Raw genomic sequence first — 15642 nt, 5'->3', positions numbered from 1 at the left:
CATGATGTTTTGAAAATAAATGCTAAATATTATTTAATTGATAATAATATTCAATAATATTGAAGAGCAGGGACAATGATCGTCTTACTAAATCAAGCAACGATTACTTTACGCTGACTTCTTCGTACGATTCTCTAAGAACGAGAATTTATAAACTTCCTCAACAGTACACAGCAGAGACTAATTACTCAATTGCTGTTTCTTAATACTGTTAGCCTCTGGAGAAAGTTACTTCACCCCTGACAATAAATAACTAATACAAATAATAGTATCAGGTTCTTGCTGGTGCTTAACTCCTTGAGGCATAACGGATTTTAAGTTTAATACAAGACTGGCCTAAGTACCAGTTATGAAAGGCAAACGTTTATGCAAGCTAGGAGCTATATGGAAAATAAGCTTAATTATGGAGAAATGAAACAAGAGTTTACATTACATTAAGCTCAATAAAAAGAACTGTTAAATTTATTGATTACAAAAATAAATTTAACGTTACATTTCAAATCAAATTAATGAGATCGCACTCACTCACTCACACAAAAGCTAAATACTTACGCCTAGGAAAAACACCTTAACTAAGCTCTTAAAACTAGGAAAATACAAAAAGGAAATACTAATCAATGAATGCGGTGTATCACCCAAAGCTGGAGAACTAAAGGTGGGAGCTTGGAGAAACTGTAAAGTGGAGTTTGGGTACTAGCTGACCTCTCACACTGCTGCACAGGTCCTGTCTCCGTCACAGCAAACACTGGACTGAGTAAGTCGTGGGAAAAAAGGGGAGCAGTAGGCCGCATTGTTTAACGGTCGAGTGAGCGAAACGCGCCCAAAACAAATCGCTCAGCGGAAGCGCTAATGTCTCACACAAAGACGATCACGTATGACACTGAAAAATTGATTTGACAAAGCTTCCGTCCGAATGAGCAATTAACTGAACGATACACAGTGAGTTTTCCACTAATAGTTCGTGGCTTCTCACAAAAGGGAACTGTCGCAAATTTGATTTGTGACATTACGCCCCTACAAAAATAAATTTTTTCCTTATGGGAAAAACTTTGTGGATATATATATATATGTACACATCCTAACTCAGTCACACAAGATTCTCACTGTGGTGTGTGTGCTATCCTGCTACAGGAGAAAGTCGCAGTCGCCAGTGAGCGAAAAAACCTCGTATTTACGTTAATAGAAGCAAGCTTGAGGGAAAAACTCCGTGACGACGGTGAAAATCCTGTACTCAGGTCAAACTGAGCGAAAGTTCGCTACATTTACACTGACAACTAATTGTTGTGTAGCGTGTTGTATGTAATACACGGTGTAGGTGTGACAGTTGTAGTGTAACTGTACCTACGTGTAAAATGACACAGTAAATAATAATATGGCGACGACGAAGGCAGAGGAGAAGAGGCGGCAGCGTGTGGCAGACGATCAGCCGGCCCGCACAGCAAAACTGCTACACCCATTGCTGTACCTCCAAAACCAATTGAGGTGGAGCATCAAAAATATCAATGAGACAAAATTTTATTATGTTACAATTACTCTCTCTGCCTAGCAATCAGTACATGCTATGAAAAGTACGCTCTGGCTGAAAAATACAAGTGACAGCCTAAGCTTCGTACATTCGAGGTCGCCATTAATTATAGCACACGATTAGTGTCGGCAAGTTGAGAATCTTTGCGCAAACTCGGGTCTTCCATAGCCTCGAACTGCACATGGGTCCTCAACCTGTGCCTTAACCTACAGTACTTATATTAGCATCGGGGAGCTGAGAATCCTTGTGCAAACTCGGGTCTTCCATGGCCTCAAGTCGCCTCTGCGGAGTTCTCACTTCCCCCTTTACCTACAGTACTTATATTAATATCGGGGAGTTGAGAATCCTTGTGCAAACTCGGGTCTTCCATAGCCTCGAGTCGCCGTGCGGAGTTCTCTCTCGAACTTCCCCCTTAACCTACGGTACATAATATGTATGTACAGGCCCTGGACATACTGTGTCCTGTGTGGCCAATGGGCGAGACATCAGGTCTGCACCCACTTCACCACTACCCTGTCTCTCAACTGACTCAGAGATTACAGGTGTGGTTACGAACGGCACAGGAAGGGCATGTCCCTGATTAGTGGTGTTACTTTGACACACACTGCAGGAACGGACAAAACTATCTATGTCTCGTCCCATCCCTGGCCAGAAAAAGTTAGCTCGGATACGGCCCTGGGTCTTCCTTTTGCCCATGTGACCTGAGGCTGAACAATGACCCCATTGTAACACTGCTAGGCGGTACTTGGCGGGAACGACAAACTGCAGTCGAACCTCGCCCTAGGGTGTTCGTGACTCATGGTAGAGCCGTCCTTGTTTGCGAAGGAACTTGGCTCGACCTCCCCGTGAATACTTAATCACTCAACCCTTTTGTTTGTTACGCACGGCAGCAAGTGTCGGGTCAGAATGTTGTTCTTGCACAACAAGTTGACTACACATCAGATCTTGCGGCGATTCAGTGATCACTGGGGTGACACAGTCTGGAGCCTCAGCCATGGCTCGTGTTACCACAGCAGCCGAAGTCTGAGTAGCGTCATTATCGGAGCAACTATCTTTGACTCCGTTAATGTTGCCTACAATTAGGTCAAATAAAGGTTCTGGCATGACAACTGCAAGTGTCGTACCAGTATAAAATGGAGATGCCACCTGGATACATGCCTCAGGGAACAATCTCACTGATCCATCAATAAGGTTTGCATGGATCTGTTGACCTGTGTACTGCTCAGGACGAACTAAACTCTGTTTGACAGAGCAACCTGAGGAACCATTGTCTCTCAGGACCTTCACAGGAATGTCTCCCACAAGCCCTGGCTGAACAAGGAAGGTACTGTCACCTGTGGAAGGGCCTGTGGAGGAAGCAGCTAGCCACTCATGAGGCTGCTGAATTGATGCGGCAAACATTGTGCCTTGAGAATTATATTGGGAAGATGGAACATTGGCCATCTGTGGAGGGGGGTTCACTGTCACTGTGGGACTAGTGAACTGTGGGGAAGTACCCATACTGGTAGGGACGTGACCACCGTGCTGCTGCTGAGGAATGAAGGCTGCATTCGCTTCCTGCCTCTTTTGAGCTGGTGGTGAAAAAGTTTGTCCTGACGGTCGGTTGCGTGGCTGATACTGCTGCTGGTTAGGGTTCTTGTTGTACCTCTTCCACTCAGGTTTCTGAGTGTTTTGCCCCTGGTCCTTCCACTGCGGTTTTGGACCTTGGCCATTACTCTGAGAACGGCCTTGTTGCTGGGGTTCAGTCTGAGACGGCTTCCCAGATTTGGCAGTATCTTTTCTGCTGTTCCAGATGTTTTGCTTACGAGTTTGATACCCGTATGCAGTAAAGAATGCGTCAGCCTTTTCTACCATTTGGCTGGCATCTTTCACCTGACAGATCTTAAGCTGTGCTATGAGCTCAGCAGGCCACGACCTCTCTAGCTGTGTACGCAGCATAAGGTCAATTATCCTCTCACGCGTGGAAGGAGTTTCATCTTTCTCCATCCACTCATTTAAGTAAGCAGTGAGACGATCAAGGAATTGAACAGCTGTCTCCTTGTCTTGGAGACGAGCTCGCATGAACTGAACTTTGGCGTCGTCTACTGTGAGACCATACGCCTTAATGAGTGCAGCTTTCATCATCTCATACGTGAGATTGTCTCCACGAATTCTGTGAAGAATATCGAGGGCAGGGCCCTCAAATAAACTAAGAAATTGGATCCGCTTAGCTGCCTCATCCAGTTGATACATGTCTGCCATGTCCTCAAAACGAGCTATGTACGGCTCGATTCGCTCGCTTTCCTTGTATGAAGGAAGCTTGATGCGTGGGGTCGCTAGGACATGTGTAGGAAGAGCGCTAGTGGAGCTTGGATTAACTGCACCAGATGTGTCTGAAGCCAAGGAATCTCGCTTGAGCTTCAGCACTTCAAGTTCATGTTTTTCGCGTGCTTCTCGCTCGGCACGTTCGTGTTCTCGTTCTCTGTCTCGTTGTTCACGCTCGTATTCGCGCTGTTCTCGCTCTTGTACTAGCTCGAGTTCGCGTTGTTTTTGCTCGTGTTCGGGCTGTTGTCGCTCTTTTTCTAACTCGAGCTCGTGTTGTTTCTGCTCGTGTTCGCGCTGTTCTCGCTCGTATTCGCGCTGTTCTCGCTCACGTTCATGTTGTTCGCGCTCGTATTCGCGTTCCTTTTCGCGTTCCTCACGCTGTTCTCGCTCGTATTCGTGCTGAATCTTACGCTCTTCACGGGCATCATTCTCGCGCTGCTGCTCCTGATTATGCCGTGAGAGTATATACTCTTTAATTTCGGTTGGGTCCGAAAGACCCATTTCTTTGGCTTCCTGTAAAAATACAGTGGTAGCCATGGCGCTAATTTACTGAGCAAGCCGAAACTGAGTACTGACTGCTTCGCAAACGAATGCTAATAACACAAGTAAAGAATACAGACACAAGCTAGTGGTGACCAGTCTTATGTAGTTAACTGAAAAGGAATAAAGCAAAAATGCAAATAACTGGGAAGATTCAATAATTAACACAATGGGTACGGCGGGTACCCAGGAGCGAATAAAATCGTCTGGCGTTACCAAAAATAAAGTACTAAATAGAGTTAAGTACTCTATTGATTAATAAAGCAAAAATTCACTTGCTAAATTAACGGTAAACACCAGTAAACTTGTGCCTATAAACTTTAATGATAAATTCCTAAATATGAACGAGTGAGTATTATCTCGTGAATAGCTTTAGAGCTAGGAGTTAATATCCTGGAATGAGGTCGCCAATTGTCACGGGGTTTTTAAAATATCATGATGTTTTGAAAATAAATGCTAAATATTATTTAATTGATAATAATATTCAATAATATTGAAGAGCAGGGACAATGATCGTCTTACTAAATCAAGCAACGATTACTTTACGCTGACTTCTTCGTACGATTCTCTAAGAACGAGAATTTATAAACTTCCTCAACAGTACACAGCAGAGACTAATTACTCAAATTGCTGTTTCTTAATACTGTTAGCCTCTGGAGAAAGTTACTTCACCCTGACAATAAATAACTAATACAAATAATAGTATCAGGTTCTTGCTGGTGCTTAACTCCTTGAGGCATAACGGATTTTAAGTTTAATACAAGACTGGCCTAAGTACCAGTTATGAAAGGCAAACGTTTATGCAAGCTAGGAGCTATATGGAAAATAAGCTTAATTATGGAGAAATGAAACAAGAGTTTACATTACATTAAGCTCAATAAAAAGAACTGTTAAATTTATTGATTACAAAAATAAATTTAACGTTACATTTCAAATCAAATTAATGAGATTCGCACTCACTCACTCACACAAAAGCTAAATACTTACGCCTAGGAAAAACACCTTAACTAAGCTCTTAAAACTAGGAAAATACAAAAAGGAAATACTAATCAATGAATGCGGTGTATCACCCAAAGCTGGAGAACTAAAGGTGGGAGCTTGGAGAAACCGTAAAGTGGAGTTTGGGTACTAGCTGACCTCTCACACTGCTGCACAGGTCCTGTCTCCGTCACAGCAAACACTGGACTGAGTAAGTCGTGGGAAAAAAGGGGAGCAGTAGGCCGCATTGTTTAACGGTCGAGTGAGCGAAACGCGCCCAAAACAAATCGCTCAGCGGAAGCGCTAATGTCTCACACAAAGACGATCACGTATGACACTGAAAAATTGATTTGACAAAGCTTCCGTCCGAATGAGCAATTAACTGAACGATACACAGTGAGTTTTCCACTAATAGTTCGTGGCTTCTCACAAAAGGGAACTGTCGCAAATTTGATTTGTGACATTACGCCCCTACAAAAATAAATTTTTTCCTTATGGGAAAAACTTTGTGGATATATATATATATGTACACATCCTAACTCAGTCACACAAGATTCTCACTGTGGTGTGTGTGCTATCCTGCTACAGGAGAAAGTCGCAGTCGCCAGTGAGCGAAAAAACCTCGTATTTACGTTAATAGAAGCAAGCTTGAGGGAAAAACTCCGTGACGACGGTGAAAATCCTGTACTCAGGTCAAACTGAGCGAAAGTTCGCTACATTTACACTGACAACTAATTGTTGTGTAGCGTGTTGTATGTAATACACGGTGTAGGTGTGACAGTTGTAGTGTAACTGTACCTACGTGTAAAATGACACAGTAAATAATAATATGGCGACGACGAAGGCAGAGGAGAAGAGGTGGCAGCGTGTGGCAGACGATCAGCCGGCCCGCACAGCAAAACTGCTACACCCATTGCTGTACCTCCAAAACCAATTGAGGTGGAGCATCAAAAATATCAATGAGACAAAATTTTATTATGTTACAATTACTCTCTCTGCCTAGCAATCAGTACATGCTATGAAAAGTACGCTCTGGCTGAAAAATACAAGTGACAGCCTAAGCTTCGTACATTCGAGGTCGCCATTAATTATAGCACACGATTAGTGTCGGCAAGTTGAGAATCTTTGCGCAAACTCGGGTCTTCCATAGCCTCGAACTGCACATGGGTCCTCAACCTGTGCCTTAACCTACAGTACTTATATTAGCATCGGGGAGCTGAGAATCCTTGTGCAAACTCGGGTCTTCCATGGCCTCAAGTCGCCTCTGCGGAGTTCTCACTTCCCCCTTTACCTACAGTACTTATATTAATATCGGGGAGTTGAGAATCCTTGTGCAAACTCGGGTCTTCCATAGCCTCGAGTCGCCGTGCGGAGTTCTCTCTCGAACTTCCCTTAACCTACGGTACATAATATGTATGTACAGGCCCTGGACATACTGTGTCCTGTGTGGCCAATGGGCGAGACATCAGGTCTGCACCCACTTCACCACTACCCTGTCTCTCAACCTGACTCAGAGATTACAGGTGTGGGTTACGAACGGCACAGGAAGGGCATGTCCCTGATTAGTGGTGTTACTTTGACACACACTGCAGGAACGGACAAAACTATCTATGTCTCGTCCCATCCCTGGCCAGAAAAAGTTAGCTCGGATACGGCCCTGGGTCTTCCTTTTGCCCATGTGACCTGAGGCTGAACAATGACCCCATTGTAACACTGCTAGGCGGTACTTGGCGGGAACGACAAACTGCAGTCAGAACCTCGCCCCTAGGGTGTTCGTGACTCATGGTAGAGCCGTCCTTGTTTGCGAAGGAACTTGGCTCGACCTCCCCGTGAATACTTAATCACTCAACCCTTTTGTTTGTTACGCACGGCAGCAAGTGTCGGGTCAGAATGTTGTTCTTGCACAACAAGTTGACTACACATCAGATCTTGCGGCGATTCAGTGATCACTGGGGTGACACAGTCTGGAGCCTCAGCCATGGCTCGTGTTACCACAGCAGCCGAAGTCTGAGTAGCGTCATTATCGGAGCAACTATCTTTGACTCCGTTAATGTTGCCTACAATTAGGTCAAATAAAGGTTCTGGCATGACAACTGCAAGTGTCGTACCAGTATAAAATGGAGATGCCACCTGGATACATGCCTCAGGGAACAATCTCACTGATCCATCAATAAGGTTTGCATGGATCTGTTGACCTGTGTACTGCTCAGGACGAACTAAACTCTGTTTGACAGAGCAACCTGAGGAACCATTGTCTCTCAGGACCTTCACAGGAATGTCTCCCACAAGCCCTGGCTGAACAAGGAAGGTACTGTCACCTGTGGAAGGGCCTGTGGAGGAAGCAGCTAGCCACTCATGAGGCTGCTGAATTGATGCGGCAAACATTGTGCCTTGAGAATTATATTGGGAAGATGGAACATTGGCCATCTGTGGAGGGGGGTTCACTGTCACTGTGGGACTAGTGAACTGTGGGGAAGTACCCATACTGGTAGGGACGTGACCACCGTGCTGCTGCTGAGGAATGAAGGCTGCATTCGCTTCCTGCCTCTTTTGAGCTGGTGGTGAAAAAGTTTGTCCTGACGGTCGGTTGCGTGGCTGATACTGCTGCTGGTTAGGGTTCTTGTTGTACCTCTTCCACTCAGGTTTCTGAGTGTTTTGCCCCTGGTCCTTCCACTGCGGTTTTGGACCTTGGCCATTACTCTGAGAACGGCCTTGTTGCTGGGGTTCAGTCTGAGACGGCTTCCCAGATTTGGCAGTATCTTTTCTGCTGTTCCAGATGTTTTGCTTACGAGTTTGATACCCGTATGCAGTAAAGAATGCGTCAGCCTTTTCTACCATTTGGCTGGCATCTTTCACCTGACAGATCTTAAGCTGTGCTATGAGCTCAGCAGGCCACGACCTCTCTAGCTGTGTACGCAGCATAAGGTCAATTATCCTCTCACGCGTGGAAGGAGTTTCATCTTTCTCCATCCACTCATTTAAGTAAGCAGTGAGACGATCAAGGAATTGAACAGCTGTCTCCTTGTCTTGGAGACGAGCTCGCATGAACTGAACTTTGGCGTCGTCTACTGTGAGACCATACGCCTTAATGAGTGCAGCTTTCATCATCTCATACGTGAGATTGTCTCCACGAATTCTGTGAAGAATATCGAGGGCAGGGCCCTCAAATAAACTAAGAAATTGGATCCGCTTAGCTGCCTCATCCAGTTGATACATGTCTGCCATGTCCTCAAAACGAGCTATGTACGGCTCGATTCGCTCGCTTTCCTTGTATGAAGGAAGCTTGATGCGTGGGGTCGCTAGGACATGTGTAGGAAGAGCGCTAGTGGAGCTTGGATTAACTGCACCAGATGTGTCTGAAGCCAAGGAATCTCGCTTGAGCTTCAGCACTTCAAGTTCATGTTTTTCGCGTGCTTCTCGCTCGGCACGTTCGTGTTCTCGTTCTCTGTCTCGTTGTTCACGCTCGTATTCGCGCTGTTCTCGCTCTTGTACTAGCTCGAGTTCGCGTTGTTTTTGCTCGTGTTCGGGCTGTTGTCGCTCTTTTTCTAACTCGAGCTCGTGTTGTTTCTGCTCGTGTTCGCGCTGTTCTCGCTCGTATTCGCGCTGTTCTCGCTCACGTTCATGTTGTTCGTGCTTGTATTCGCGTTCCTTTTCGCGTTCCTCACGCTGTTCTCGCTCGTATTCGTGCTGAATCTTACGCTCTTCACGGGCATCATTCTCGCGCTGCTGCTCCTGATTATGCCGTGAGAGTATATACTCTTTAATTTCGGTTGGGTCCGAAAGACCCATTTCTTTGGCTTCCTGTAAAAATACAGTGGTAGCCATGGCGCTAATTTACTGAGCAAGCCGAAACTGAGTACTGACTGCTTCGCAAACGAATGCTAATAACACAAGTAAAGAATACAGACACAAGCTAGTGGTGACCAGTCTTATGTAGTTAACTGAAAAGGAATAAAGCAAAAATGCAAATAACTGGGAAGATTCAATAATTAACACAATGGGTACGGCGGGTACCCAGGAGCGAATAAAATCGTCTGGCGTTACCAAAAATAAAGTACTAAATAGAGTTAAGTACTCTATTGATTAATAAAGCAAAAATTCACTTGCTAAATTAACGGTAAACACCAGTAAACTTGTGCCTATAAACTTTAATGATAAATTCCTAAATATGAACGAGTGAGTATTATCTCGTGAATAGCTTTAGAGCTAGGAGTTAATATCCTGGAATGAGGTCGCCAATTGTCACGGGGTTTTTAAAATATCATGATGTTTTGAAAATAAATGCTAAATATTATTTAATTGATAATAATATTCAATAATATTGAAGAGCAGGGACAATGATCGTCTTACTAAATCAAGCAACGATTACTTTACGCTGACTTCTTCGTACGATTCTCTAAGAACGAGAATTTATAAACTTCCTCAACAGTACACAGCAGAGACTAATTACTCAATTGCTGTTTCTTAATACTGTTAGCCTCTGGAGAAAGTTACTTCACCCCTGACAATAAATAACTAATACAAATAATAGTATCAGGTTCTTGCTGGTGCTTAACTCCTTGAGGCATAACGGATTTTAAGTTTAATACAAGACTGGCCTAAGTACCAGTTATGAAAGGCAAACGTTTATGCAAGCTAGGAGCTATATGGAAAATAAGCTTAATTATGGAGAAATGAAACAAGAGTTTACATTACATTAAGCTCAATAAAAGAACTGTTAAATTTATTGATTACAAAAATAAATTTAACGTTACATTTCAAATCAAATTAATGAGATCGCACTCACTCACTCACACAAAAGCTAAATACTTACGCCTAGGAAAAACACCTTAACTAAGCTCTTAAAACTAGGAAAATACAAAAAGGAAATACTAATCAATGAATGCGGTGTATCACCCAAAGCTGGAGAACTAAAGGTGGGAGCTTGGAGAAACTGTAAAGTGGAGTTTGGGTACTAGCTGACCTCTCACACTGCTGCACAGGTCCTGTCTCCGTCACAGCAAACACTGGACTGAGTAAGTCGTGGGAAAAAGGGGAGCAGTAGGCCGCATTGTTTAACGGTCGAGTGAGCGAAACGCGCCCAAAACAAATCGCTCAGCGGAAGTGCTAATGTCTCACACAAAGACGATCACGTATGACACTGAAAAATTGATTTGACAAAGCTTCCGTCCGAATGAGCAATTAACTGAACGATACACAGTGAGTTTTCCACTAATAGTTCGTGGCTTCTCACAAAAGGGAACTGTCGCAAATTTGATTTGTGACATTACGCCCCTACAAAAATAAATTTTTTCCTTATGGGAAAAACTTTGTGGATATATATATATATGTACACATCCTAACTCAGTCACACAAGATTCTCACTGTGGTGTGTGTGCTATCCTGCTACAGGAGAAAGTCGCAGTCGCCAGTGAGCGAAAAAACCTCGTATTTACGTTAATAGAAGCAAGCTTGAGGGAAAAACTCCGTGACGACGGTGAAAATCCTGTACTCAGGTCAAACTGAGCGAAAGTTCGCTACATTTACACTGACAACTAATTGTTGTGTAGCGTGTTGTATGTAATACACGGTGTAGGTGTGACAGTTGTAGTGTAACTGTACCTACGTGTAAAATGACACAGTAAATAATAATATGGCGACGACGAAGGCAGAGGAGAAGAGGCGGCAGCGTGTGGCAGACGATCAGCCGGCCCGCACAGCAAAACTGCTACACCCATTGCTGTACCTCCAAAACCAATTGAGGTGGAGCATCAAAAATATCAATGAGACAAAATTTTATTATGTTACAATTACTCTCTCTGCCTAGCAATCAGTACATGCTATGAAAAGTACGCTCTGGCTGAAAAATACAAGTGACAGCCTAAGCTTCGTACATTCGAGGTCGCCATTAATTATAGCACACGATTAGTGTCGGCAAGTTGAGAATCCTTGCGCAAACTCGGGTCTTCCATAGCCTCGAACTGCACACGGGTCCTCAACCTGTGCCTTAACCTACAGTACTTATATTAGTATCGGGGAGCTGAGAATCCTTGTGCAAACTCGGGTCTTCCATGGCCTCAAGTCGCCTCTGCGGAGTTCTCACTTCCCCCTTTACCTACAGTACTTATATTAATATCGGGGAGCTGAGAATCCTTGTGCAAACTCGGGTCTTCCATAGCCTCGAGTCGCCGTGCGGAGTTCTCTCTCGAACTTCCCCCTTAACCTACGGTACATAATATGTATGTACAGGCCCTGGACATACTGTGTCCTGTGTGGCCAATGGGCGAGACATCAGGTCTGCACCCACTTCACCACTACCCTGTCTCTCAACTGACTCAGAGATTACAGGTGTGGTTACGAACGGCACAGGAAGGGCATGTCCCTGATTAGTGGTGTTACTTTGACACACACTGCAGGAACGGACAAAACTATCTATGTCTCGTCCCATCCCTGGCCAGAAAAAGTTAGCTCGGATACGGCCCTGGGTCTTCCTTTTGCCCATGTGACCTCCTGAGGCTGAACAATGACCCCATTGTAACACTGCTAGGCGGTACTTGGCGGGAACGACAAACTACAGTCGAACCTCGCCCTAGGGTGTTCGTGACTCATGGTAGAGCCGTCCTTGTTTGCGAAGGAACTTGGCTCGACCTCCCCGTGAATACTTAATCACTCAACCCTTTTGTTTGTTACGCACGCAGCAAGTGTCGGGTCAGAATGTTGTTCTTGCACAACAAGTTGACTACACATCAGATCTTGCGGCGATTCAGTGATCACTGGGGTGACAGTCTGGAGCCTCAGCCATGGCTCGTGTTACCACAGCAGCCGAAGTCTGAGTAGCATCATTATCGGAGCAACTATCTTTGACTCCGTTAATGTTGCCTACAATTAGGTCAAATAAAGGTTCTGGCATGACAACTGCAAGTGTCGTACCAGTATAAAATGGAGATGCCACCTGGATACATGCCTCAGGGAACAATCTCACTGATCCATCAATAAGGTTTGCATGGATCTGTTGACCTGTGTACTGCTCAGGACGAACTAAACTCTGTTTGACAGAGCAACCTGAGGAACCATTGTCTCTCAGGACCTTCACAGGAATGTCTCCCACAAGCCCTGGCTGAACAAGGAAGGTACTGTCACCTGTGGAAGGGCCTGTGGAGGAAGCAGCTAGCCACTCATGAGGCTGCTGAATTGATGCGGCAAACATTGTGCCTTGAGAATTATATTGGGAAGATGGAACATTGGCCATCTGTGGAGGGGGGTTCACTGTCACTGTGGGACTAGTGAACTGTGGGGAAGTACCCATACTGGTAGGGACGTGACCACCGTGCTGCTGCTGAGGAATGAAGGCTGCATTCGCTTCCTGCCTCTTTTGAGCTGGTGGTGAAAAAGTTTGTCCTGACGGTCGGTTGCGTGGCTGATACTGCTGCTGGTTAGGGTTCTTGTTGTACCTCTTCCACTCAGGTTTCTGAGTGTTTTGCCCCTGGTCCTTCCACTGCGGTTTTGGACCTTGGCCATTACTCTGAGAACGGCCTTGTTGCTGGGGTTCAGTCTGAGACGGCTTCCCAGACTTGGCAGTATCTTTTCTGCTGTTCCAGGTGTTTTGCTTACGAGTTTGATACCCGTATGCAGTAAAGAATGCGTCAGCCTTTTCTACCATTTGGCTGGCATCTTTCACCTGACAGATCTTAAGCTGTGCTATGAGCTCAGCAGGCCACGACCTCTCTAGCTGTGTACGCAGCATAAGGTCAATTATCCCCTCACGCGTGGAAGGAGTTTCATCTTTCTCCATCCACTCATTTAAGTAAGCAGTGAGACGATCAAGGAACTGAACAGCTGTCTCCTTGTCTTGGAGACGAGCTCGCATGAACTGAACTTTGGCGTCATCTACTGTGAGACCATACGCCTTAATGAGTGCAGCTTTCATCATCTCATACGTGAGATTGTCTCCACGAATTCTGTGAAGAATATCGAGGGCAGGGCCCTCAAATAAACTAAGAAATTGGATCCGCTTAGCTGCCTCATCCAGTTGATACATGTCTGCCATGTCCTCAAAACGAGCTATGTACGGCTCGATTCGCTCGCTTTCCTTGTATGAAGGAAGCTTGATGCGTGGGGTCGCTAGGACATGTGTAGGAAGAGCGCTAGTGGAGCTTGGATTAACTGCACCAGATGTGTCTGAAGCCAAGGAATCTCGCTTGAGCTTCAGCACTTCAAGTTCATGTTTTTCGCGTGTTTCTCGCTCGGCACGTTCGTGTTCTCGTTCTCTGTCTCGTTGTTCACGCTCGTATTGCTCGTATTCGCGCTGTTCTCGCTCTTGTACTAGCTCGAGTTCGCGTTGTTTTTGCTCGTGTTCGGGCTGTTGTCGCTCTTTTTCTAACTCGAGCTCGTGTTGTTTCTGCTCGTGTTCGCGCTGTTCTCGCTCGTATTCGCGCTGTTCTCGCTCGTATTCGCGCTGTTCTCGCTCACGTTCATGTTGTTCGCGCTCGTATTCGCGTTCCTTTTCGCGTTCCTCACGCTGTTCTCGCTCGTATTCGTGCTGAATCTTACGCTCTTCACGGGCATCATTCTCGCGCTGCTGCTCCTGATTATGCCGTGAGAGTATATACTCTTTAATTTCGGTTGGGTCCGAAAGACCCATTTCTTTGGCTTCCTGTAAAAATACAGTGGTAGCCATGGCGCTAATTTACTGAGCAAGCCGAAACTGAGTACTGACTGCTTCGCAAACGAATGCTAATAACACAAGTAAAGAATACAGACACAAGCTAGTGGTGACCAGTCTTATGTAGTTAACTGAAAAGGAATGAAGCAAAAATGCAAATAACTGGGAAGATTCAATAATTAACACAATGGGTACGGCGGGTACCCAGGAGCGAATAAAATCGTCTGGCGTTACCAAAAATAAAGTACTAAATAGAGTTAAGTACTCTATTGATTAATAAAGCAAAAATTCACTTGCTAAATTAACGGTAAACACCAGTAAACTTGTGCCTATAAACTTTAATGATAAATTCCTAAATATGAACGAGTGAGTATTATCTCGTGAATAGCTTTAGAGCTAGGAGTTAATATCCTGGAATGAGGTCGCCAATTGTCACGGGGTTTTTAAAATATCATGATGTTTTTAAAATAAATGCTAAATATTATTTAATTGATAATAATATTCAATAATATTGAAGAGCAGGGACAATGATCGTCTTACTAAATCAAGCAACGATTACTTTACGCTGACTTCTTCGTACGATTCTCTAAGAACGAGAATTTATAAACTTCCTCAACAGTACACAGCAGAGACTAATTACTCAATTGCTGTTTCTTAGTACTGTTAGCCTCTGGAGAAAGTTACTTCACCCCTGACAATAAATAACTAATACAAATAATAGTATCAGGTTCTTGCTGGTGCTTAACTCCTAGGAGGCATAACGGATTTTAAGTTTAATACAAGACTGGCCTAAGTACCAGTTATGAAAGGCAAACGTTTATGCAAGCTAGGAGCTATATGGAAAATAAGCTTTATTATGGAGAAATGAAACAAGAGTTTACATTACATTAAGCTCAATAAAAAGAACTGTTAAATTTATTGATTACAAAAATAAATTTAACGTTACATTTCAAATCAAATTAATGAGATCGCACTCACTCACTCACACAAAAGCTAAATACTTACGCCTAGGCAAAACACCTTGACTAAGCTCTTAAAACTAGGAAAATACAAAAAGGAAATACTAATCAATGAATGCGGTGTATCACCCAAAGCTGGAGAACTAAAGGTGGGAGCTTGGAGAAACTGTAAAGTGGAGTTTGGGTACTAGCTGACCTCTCACACTGCTGCACAGGTCCTGTCTCCGTCACAGCAAACACTGGACTAAGTAAGTCGTGGGAAAAAAGGGGAGCAGTAGGCCACATTGTTTAACGGTCGAGTGAGCGAAACGCGCCCAAAACAAATCGCTCAGCGGAAGCGCTAATGTCTCACACAAAGACGATCACGTATGACACTGAAAAATTGATTTGACAAAGCTTCCGTCCGAATGAGCGGTTAACTGAACGATACACAGTGAGTTTTCCACTAATAGTTCGTGGCTTCTCACAAAAGGGAAATGTCGCGAATTTGATTCGTGACACCCCCTCCCCTCTTCCTTACCATCTCACCTCTTCCCTACCCTCTCACCTCTTCCCTACCCCCTCACCTCTTCCTTCTACCCCCCTCCCATCTTCCTGCTACCAGTCAAACCTCCCCTACCCTCACACCTCTGCTCTCCACCTCTCAGGTTGAATTTTTCCATTGACACGAAGAAAGAGGAGGATTTTCGCACGAC

This window comes from Coenobita brevimanus, chromosome 12 (assembly GCF_032717465.1).
Source record: "Coenobita brevimanus isolate Jiangsu-jjx chromosome 12, ASM3271746v2, whole genome shotgun sequence".
Lineage (NCBI taxonomy): Eukaryota > Metazoa > Arthropoda > Malacostraca > Decapoda > Coenobitidae > Coenobita > Coenobita brevimanus.
This window is presented reverse-complemented; position numbering follows the sequence as displayed.